The sequence below is a fragment of the Lolium rigidum genome, chromosome 2 (assembly GCF_022539505.1).
Source record: "Lolium rigidum isolate FL_2022 chromosome 2, APGP_CSIRO_Lrig_0.1, whole genome shotgun sequence".
Classification (NCBI taxonomy): domain Eukaryota; kingdom Viridiplantae; phylum Streptophyta; class Magnoliopsida; order Poales; family Poaceae; genus Lolium; species Lolium rigidum.
The window spans coordinates 224166336-224176312 of record NC_061509.1 but is presented as its reverse complement, the minus strand read 5'-3'; positions in this window follow the sequence as shown (position 1 = coordinate 224176312).

Below are 9977 nucleotides of genomic sequence, written 5' to 3'. Positions count from 1 at the left end.
AGGTAAGGTTTCTGCGATTTCTGGTGGCTATGAATGTCAGATCTCACATCCGTCTTCGCGGGATGAACATATTTGACGAGGAGAGGTCCGTGCTTCATGTTTCGGCGCGCCGTAAGAGCGGGCTCTTCCCAAACCGGAGGTCGTTAAACCCTTTGGAGTAGCCTCTCGCAATGACCTTTCACCTAGGTGCGTTTAAAATCATTTAAAAGACTTTTATCAATTCAAACAATCATATTTATGTCCAATATGTCAGCTCCAAATGACATGTTCATTAATACCTTCATACTTTTGGATCATGTGGAAACAAGCATAAAAGGTGCAAGGTACCGCCATAAAATACTAAAATCCTATCACTACTATTGCAAAAACATAAGGTAAATATGCTTCGAAAATGCACTCATCAACACTTTCCCAAGCTTGGACTCTTGATCGTCCACGAGCAAGACATCAACTTAATAAACAAGTTCATCATGTTCATAAAACTCAAGTCGCTAAAATACATTAGGCATTTGAAGCAACAGTTATAATATCACATATAGAACCATGTCTTGAGTTCTATCACACTTCCACATCTCAAATGACTTAGAGTCTTCCACACCTTTGTACAAACATTTTGTATGAAGACCAATTTTTAGCATGTCACAAAATCATGATGTTCAACCAAATCTAAAATCATCATGTTCATCACGCCTAGGACTTTTTCTCAACTTTTACTTCATAAATTTGGTATAGCAGATATTCATGTGAGTAGCCATTGTGCAGATCCTAGAAGGGGTACTGCTAGCCACGCGACACACATGGATTTCCACACGACACCTTGATGTGTTGGAGACCTACACCAACTTCGTTTCCTCCACCAACAACTCAACAGTGGTGGCGGAGGAGGGGGTGCGCCTTCCCCATGCGTTATTGAGTGCCAGGAAACCAGATGCCCATGCTCCTCCTCGAGGTGTTGCGGACAATTCTACCCTTACTCCGCCTCCATCCGAGATATGTGCGTGCGATGTGCTAGGTAACTCGCCCCATATTTTCTGCCTTGAGGCACTATTCCTGTGGATTTTTCCAACTTTATAAGGAGGTACGAGCTACCGGTGACACTCAATGTATTTATAAAAGAGCCGGGAGTGAAGGGAATGCGGCTAAAGTGCGTGAACACGAAATGGGAACATGAAGAAGCAAAACATTACACACAGTTTAGAAGAAATAAATGATCTGAAAGAGCAAAGGAATCACACAAGTGGTTTACCCGTAATCGTTTGCATTGTGTCACACACGGTTGCATATTTCAAAACGTGTGTGATGTGGTGAGCTTCACGCTCGGGTGCAGGACTTTCATACGATTTTTAAAATGGGGCATAAGCCATCTTCTGCATGGCCCATAGACATTTCCTTATGTGTGCAATGGTAAAGTCATAAAAGGTCTAATCCATAAAGTGTGGACAGGTCGGATGGTGGTGCCCACTGTGGTCATGTTCCATGATGACATTGATGCATTTGTAGCATTTTCTATCGATTTTCCACTAGTAAATCAGCCAACTCGTTTCTTCTTAATTAAGGAAAATGGCTATTTTTTTACTCATTTCAAAAAATAAGATAACAAGCAATCTCATCTTGAGAGGAAACAACATACATCACTAGTAGAGATAGGGTCTTTTAAGGCCCTCCATTGCACACATAACTCCTTTTGTGTGTGTGTGGTGCGCAACAACTCTTACACCCTATTATTTGAACTGTATGCCTAGAGTCCCGGCAGTCCCCTTCGTGGGTACAACTCGACTGTAAAATTATATCCGCACACGGCCAATTTCAAAATAAGCGTCAATATATGTGCTCACCATCGCAAATGGTTAGAATATAGTCCACCGTGTGCAACTTTTTGCAAAATTCCCTTTAATGTGCCTATCTCATTTTCTTCTACTCGTTCCAAACAATAATAAATGAAAAGTGGTGTGCAGGACTTTCCCGACGTTGCCTCATGGTATTTCGTCGATGCGTGTAACCTCTTCGTCGTAGTCTCACGTGCCATATATGCATCTCCTACGATCATTCTTCCTTAGCCACGCTACATTCCCCACCCACAACCTCTGCCCTCTTAGCACACACCACAACTATGGTGGACACACAACACTTCTACATGGTTCGTGGCAAGAAAATCGCTCACCTCTCTTGCATAAGTCAGTGCCCGCTGGCGTAGCGTCGCCATGTAGAGCAGACACCTCTGGTGGTAGAGGGAGACAAGCATCTCCGGTCACGGAGGAGGAGCAATCCCTCCCACCTACTTATCACCAAGCTGGATCCTCCCCCTCGTACTTTGGCTGGTCCTCCTACGAAGATGAAGGCTAAAGAAATTTAGAGGACAACAAAGATGGCACACGCTTTCTTATATGGAAATCGTATGCTACAATATGTATCACACCCAGTTTCAGATATGTATCACAAACATTGAATATATTGAAAACCGTTTGTGAACATCTTGGTCATGAAATATTCCTTCAAGTTCACCGTTTTTGTTTGAAATGGGAACTCAAAAGCTTCGCACCGTTTAAATGCGACGCTCACTCTTCCCATAGGCGGCCTTTCCACATATGTACCATGACTGCCTGCGACTCCACTCTAGGTTGGATCAACCTCGCGCCGTCAGATGCAGAGGAGGACCATTCCTCACAGCGCAATAGTGTTGGGTAAAGCATCATCGATCTCACGGGGTCTAACTCAGAGGAGGAGCATGCTCTAGAGCAAGAGGAGCACGCTCCGGGGTGTGTGATATTTCTGATGCTAGACAACTAATCTGGCTGAAACCGTTTGTATAACTCCAACATTGGAAAAATCATGGGAAAATATAGGCCCATCGGCCCAACCAACCCAACCCTTGCAACTTTCTTGTATATAAATCAGAACCAACAACCTTATCTGCTCTCACTCCACTCCACAACTGCCCCCCTCTTTAGACTACGACTCGTCGCTGAGGCGGAAGCTAGCTTTTAGACGAAAATCTTCCTCGATAGAATGCCAATGAACTCCCGTGTGGCACATTGCTTTGGAGTCGCGCTGATCCACACATTCGTAGGCTGGACTTGCCGCTGATACCTCCGGTCAAACCGGCTCGTTCTCGACCTCCACTGTGGACACGAAGGCACGAGACTGCGCCCTCGCCCACTAGCACGTTTACGTTGTTAGGTTTTCTATGTTTACCTTTTATTTGTAGCTAGGATCTACTCTAAGCGCAATGCTTTTTGGCAGTGAGACTAGATTATATAGTGAGTTAAATTCCATTGTTTATTCATGCAGTTAGATCCATTTTTTTATTGCAATACTAATGTGTTACTTAGATCTATATTATTATGTTATATTGACATGATTTGATATCATGTAGTAATGTCTACATGTTGACAAGGTATGAACTTCTCAATGCCTACGGATTGTAGACTTAGGGTTTCGTAGAAAGTAGAGGGCAAGTAGATCTCGAAGGTTCAGCTGAAAAGGTGCTCGACTCAGAAATTAGGGTGTGTGTTGACAATAGATTCGATCACCTTCTCTCCCCTCGGCTCCCCTTTATATAGGAGGAAGAGCCGAGGGATTTCGTGTCGTATAAGTTACAAACTCTGAGAAGCCGTCCGAGACTCCCATATTGTTACATGATTCATGATTCCTAATACAACTCTATATTCCTTATCGAGGTTCCCGAGCTTCTGGGCCTTGGAAGCTTCGAGTCGTGTGCCTCCAGATAACCTCGGGTACCTTATCGTCAGGCCCATTCAGCATGCCTATATCAGTAGCCCCCGAGATTTTTCTTGAATCGTAGAATCAAGTAAAATCTCCATCGTAGAATTGAGTCGCATATTTATATATCATAGAGTCGAATATTTTGCTTAACATCTATTTTGTACAGGGATATTGGTAGATGGGGCTTGTTCATCTGACGGATCAGGTACCCGTTTACTGCTCTTGTGGCAAACCCTCATAAACCTACTTCAAGCTCAAGTCCCTGGACTTGAACTCGGGACACTGGCATAATTCGACACGCGCCGCTTAAGGACTTATCGTGAATCGAATCCCAGTTATGTTTAATCGAGTACCTAACGTGTCCGCTAGGATTTTTCTTCACATCTGTTGATACGGATGAAGTGGGAGAGCGCATTCGGGTGCGATACCATGCCACACAGGATGGATCCTGGGGACTTATCTTCGTAAACTCTTTTAAGTTACGGCATTCAGAGTTTTTACCGTGGCAGACGCGCTCTGAGAATATATTGTCGAGTGCCTTTGTCGGCTGCTGGAATTGTGAATTTCTTCGAGTTTCTGATGACAATATCTTGATCTCCTGATGGGAGTACATGATGAGTCATATGTAACTCGAAGATGTACGATAAAAATACTTCGTCTGCAATTCTGTATTGTCTTGTCATTCTTTTTTTTTCTTCTTCCTCATATTTCATCGGGTGCACGACCAGCGCTCCCGATGGGAGTAGCCCCCGAGGCTACATCCGAGTGTTTGCACTTGGCTGTAGGCTCAACTTTTGCTACTTTGGCCAACTCTGTATTTTTTCTTTCGCCTTATCCTCTTATCAGAAGTATAAAAAATACTTCTGATGAGAGTAGCCCCCGAGCATGTGAACAGATGCTTGCATCTGATCATAGGCTCTCGAAGTTTTTCCATTTAACAATGCACTTTTTTAGAACTCGAAATTTTTTGTCGCTATATTTTGTTCCACCACTCGAAGCTTTCTTGAATGACGTCACTTCTGACAATAGCCACGTACGCCCACCTTGGGAAGCCACGACTCCTGTCAACCCACTGGGTCGTGGGTCCGAAGCTCTGCACCGTCGACACGCCGCGCAAGTGGGGCGCACACGTACTCCAGAATTCCCGACACAAGCGAAGTAACTTCCCTTCAGTAAAAACGAAGCGATGAGATCATTTTACCCTTTGGACACGCGTAGGGTTCGGAACTCTCCCCCTTTTCATCCAATGGCTGGACGCATCGTCTTCTTCCTATAAATTCAGTTCTTACTCCTCATTCATCCCCTTCGCTGCGCCGCACAAATCCTCTCTCCCTCTCTCCACCATTGTTGCTTCTCGACCTCTTTGCGCACACGCTCTCCTTCTTCTCCTTTTGTTCTCCACCGAACTACCCTCCGTGGCTCCGTGCACCAAGCAGTGCAAAAAACCGTGCCCCAGGCACCGACGAGCTCGTGGAGAAAGCTAAGATCTGTGGCTAGGCGAGGTCAAAGCTTTCCGCCCAAGACCACAAGCTTCGGAAGAAGATGGGCCTGCTGAAGAAGGAGGCCATGAAGATGCCTGGAGACGAGACCTCTCCTCATCCTCCCATTGGATTCCGGGTAACTTTCGTCGACTTCCTCACTCGCGACCTAGCTGTTCATGTCCACGAATTCCTTCGTGGTTTGCTTTTTTATTTACGGGATCCAGCTGCACCAGCTGACCCCAAATTCTCTTCTCCATATCTCCATCTTTATCACCCCCTGTGAGTGTTTCCTGGGCATCCACCCTCACTGGGGACTCTGGAAATGCATTTTCTTCCTCCGGCGCAACAACTCGAAGAACGTCATCTACAACATGGGTGGCATTTGCATCCGCGTCCGTCCCGATGTCGACTACTTTGACGTGAAGTTTTCCGACTCCGTCCAAGGCTGGCGCAGGAAATGGCTTTACATCAAGGATGAGTCTTCTTCTGCCCAAGAATACGGTCTTGTGCCCTTTGATGTTCAGAGGCGCAAGTCTTGGGACGCGGAGGCCAAAGCCGAAGAAAAAGTGGCCACTGACGCCCTGATTACCCGCATCCACGAGCTTCAATATACTAACGGGGCAGAACTGTTGGTTGTGCAAATCATTGCATATTTCCTTCAGATTCGAGTGCAGCCTCTGCAGGCTCGCAAAAATCCTCTTTAGATGTATTCGGGTGCTGAAGATGCCGACCAGATTTCCGACGATCTTTCTGTGAAATATTTAGAGAAACTCGTCCGCCGCTTCACTTCCTTGAACAAGAACCATGAAGTCCCTTCATCCTGTCGCGTGGAGCCATTTAGTGGTAGCCACGCCCTTCCCGAAGTAAGTGCTTTCTTTCGAGTTATATTTCCTGTTTTTTTACTACTGTTGTTTTCCCTTTTGTGTATTAATTTTCTTGTCTTCTCTTGCTTTGTACCTTGTAGAATCACCAAACTCTCTCCTCTCTTCCCCCACTACCTTAAGGTGGGGAAGTGGATGAGCGGGTTGTTGTTGCCGACGACTCGCAAGAGTCCTCCCTTCCTGAGAGTGAACCCGCAGGGTCTCAAAGATTTGCGGGTTCCTCAGATAAACACACAGAGTCGGAACAACTTTCTGACTCTGCTCACTCCATGTGTCCTCCTCCTGCCGCTTCTCCGGATGGGCGCAAGAGAACAAGAAACGATGACGAAGATTCCGGCGTGTCCAAACTCGCTGATCCAGCTGCCGAGGAATCTTCTCCGGATGATCTAGAAGCCTTCAACCCCTTTACCATGACCGGCGCCGTCAGCTCGTAAGTTATTTCTTTTTTTGTTTTTGCCTATCTCTTTTCCTTTCGGTTCCCTTATGTTCTGTTTTACTGCTATATTGACAGAGCTGACAAGGGGGGAAGAGGAGGAAGAACCCGAAGCTCATGGGCCAGCTCCCACGAGCACCTCCAATACGCTGGTTCTTTCCGAGGAACGTCGTGTTGGTTCAGAAGCTTCGCCTTTTCCGCAGCATAACACAGAAGCACCAACTCCAGTGCCCAGCCCCCGAGCACCGAAGTCGAAGAAAGCGAAAAGCGGGGCTGATAGCACACAAGAGCTTGCTACTGGGACTACGTCGGGTCCTCTCCTTGAGGATGTAAGTTTCCTTTCACTCCTTGTCTCCTTTTTTGTTTAGCCCGAAAGATTTTCCTCCCCTGACGTTGTTTTCTGTCTTGTCAATTTATTGCAGCCCTTGATGAAAGAACTGGTCAACCTAGGCTCCCGATTTATCGGGTTCTGTGCTGGGGCCGCCACTTTAAGAGGTAAAACTTTGCTGCTCTTGACATGTTACATATCCCTATCTTGTTTTTGCGTCTTCTAACCCTTTTTCTTTCAGATGTACTTCGCCGTGCCGAGGAACGCGCCGATGACCTGGAAGCCAAGCTCAAAGCCAGCGAGACAGCTCGCAAGAAGGCTGAAAAGGATGCCGCCGCTGTCAAAGGTCTTCGCCAGAGGCTTCAAGCCGCTGAAGACGCTTTGAGCGACAAAGAGGCCCGGCAAGTCGAGCGCGAAAATAGTATATTGGAGCATTTCAAAACGCAATCCCGGAGATTTTTGAGTAAGCCGTGCTTCCCTTTACCTCCTGCTTTTCCTTGTTTTTAATTATCTTTGGTGTTGATGAACTCCTGCTTTTCTCCATTAGGGAAAATGGGTGAGTAGTATACTTTGAACCAAGAATCCGATGATCGTCTTATTGACGCTCTCGATATTCTTGAGATAAACTGCGACTTGGCGCGCACGTGCATTTCTTCCGCATGGGCTGCACTAAAGCGCGTCTTCCCCCACTTCTTCCTGAAGGATACCCAGCCGGAGATCTTCTCTCAGCTTGCCCAACATTTCCTGGGGGAAGGAAGACCCGGCGTTGGCCTATCGTCAAGCTAGCTTGAAGATTGGGGTCGAAGGGACCATTGCCTTTGTCGCGGCCAGCGGCCAGAAAGTTGGCTGGGTGAAGGCTGGTACACCCAAAGGCTTGAACTCGGAGAAATGGAAGGTTTTGGTGAAGGACTGATGACCCACAAGTATAGGGGATCGCAACAGTCTTCGAGGGAAGTAAAACCCAATTTATTGATTCGACACAAGGGGAGCCAAAGAATATTTGTAAGCCTTAACAGCGGAGTTGTCAATTCAGCTGCACCTGGAAATAGACTTGCTCGCAAGAGTTTATCGGTAGTAACAGCTTTATAGCGAGTAGCGATAGTGAAATATCGGCAACGATGTAACAAAGACAGCAGTAGTGATTATAGTAAACAACAGGATTAAAATATCGTAGGCACAGGGGATGGATGAACGGGCGTTGCATGGATGAGAGAAACTCATGTAACAATCAAGGTAGGGCATTTGCGAGATAGTAATAAAACGGTATCCAAGTACTAATCAATCAATAGGCATGTGTTCCATATATAGTCGTACGTGCTCGCAATGAGAAACTTGCACAACATCTTTTGTCCTACCGGCCGGTGGCAGCCGGGCCTCTAGGGAATCTACTGGAAATTAAGGTACTCCTTTTAATAGTGCACCGGAGCAAAGCATTAACACTCCGTGAACACATGTGATCCTCATATCACCGCCTTCCCCTTCGGTTGTCCCAATTTCTATCACTTTGGGGCCTCGGGTTCCGGACAACAATATGTGTATACAACTTGCAGGTAAGATCATAAAGCAATGAATATCATCATGAACTGATAACATGTTCAGATCTGAGATCATGGCACTCGGGCCCTAGTGACAAGCATTAAGCATAACAAGTTGCAACAATATCATAAAAGTACCAATTACGGACACTAGGCACTATGCCCTAACAATCTTATGCTATTACATGACCAATCTCATCCAATCCCTACCATCCCCTTCAGCCTACAGCGGGGAATTACTCACACATGGATGGGGGAAACATGGCTGGTCGATGGAGAGGCATCGGTGGTGATGATGGCGATGATCTCCTCCAATTCCCCGTCCCGGCGGAGTGCCAGAACGGAGTTTCTGGTCCCGAGATGGAGTTTTGCGATGGCGGCGGTGTTCTGGATGTCTTCTGGCGATTTCTTCTAACCCCCCGTGCGTTTTTAGGTCGAAGACGTTAAGTAGTCCAGAGGGGGGCACCTGGGGCTGCCCGAGGCGTCGCCACCATAGGGCGGCGCGGCCCAGGGGCCCACCGCGCCGCCTTATGGGGTTGGCGCCTCGTGGCCCCCCTCCTTCTGGTCTTCTGGCTCCGTCCCTCTTCTATGAAAATAGGCCCATTGGAATAAACTCCGGGGATTTTCCTGAAAGTTGAGTTTCTGCACAAAAACGAGACACAAGGGCAATTCTGCTGAAAACAGCGTTAGTCCGTGTTAGTTGTATCCAAAATACACAAAATAGAGGCAAAACAATAGCAAAAGTGTTCGGGAAAGTAGATATGTTTTGGACGTATCAAGGACGCCAAAGCTTTCTCGAAGAAACTCATCGCCTTCCTCGACCTGAAGTCTTCCGCTTCTGCTAGCACTGCTCGGACGGAGGTCAAGTAGACCAACTCGTGCTTCCTTTTCTTTTCCCTTTTTTGTAGATACTGCCTCCTTTTGCTGCTCCCTTGATATTCTTCGTATCCCTTTTTGCGCTATATTGTTTCTTCCTTATGTTGCTCACATGCTCGTTTCTGGATGCTGCCGCCGAAGAACAAAGAGTGAATTCGCGGGTCGAGGCCCTTCTTCGACTTGATCGGGCGAACGACAATGATTTCTGGGCAGATGAAGATCGCACTCGCCGAATTGTGCAATTTCAGTATCGAGCCGCCCGAGTTCGGGATTTCCTTGACTTCTGTACTAGTACCTTGGGCATGGTATATAATGCCATGTTTCTTTGAAACCCTCAGCCCAATAATCTTCCCGATCTTATGGGTAAATTTAAGGATGTGCGCAGCATCCATAACTTTATGAAGGCTCAAATTATTGATGGTGCCAAGTTGTCCTTAATCTGGTTGAAGATCTGCCATTCAAAGGTGGAGTTTGGCACGGTTGTCGACACTTTTTACCGCAAAGCGTCAAAGAGAAGCGTGAAAATTGATAAGTATGATGTGATTGTATCCCCTGTCGCCGAGATAATGGTTAATAAACTTCTTCGGGTAGATATTGCTTTCTTTTAGGAGTTTCGATACACTGATTCCACCCTGAATGTTCGTGGTGCAGGGGAGAACGTAAACATATATAGCTTGATATAGGAATTCTTTTTCTTTTCTCTCAGATGCGTTAGGTTTA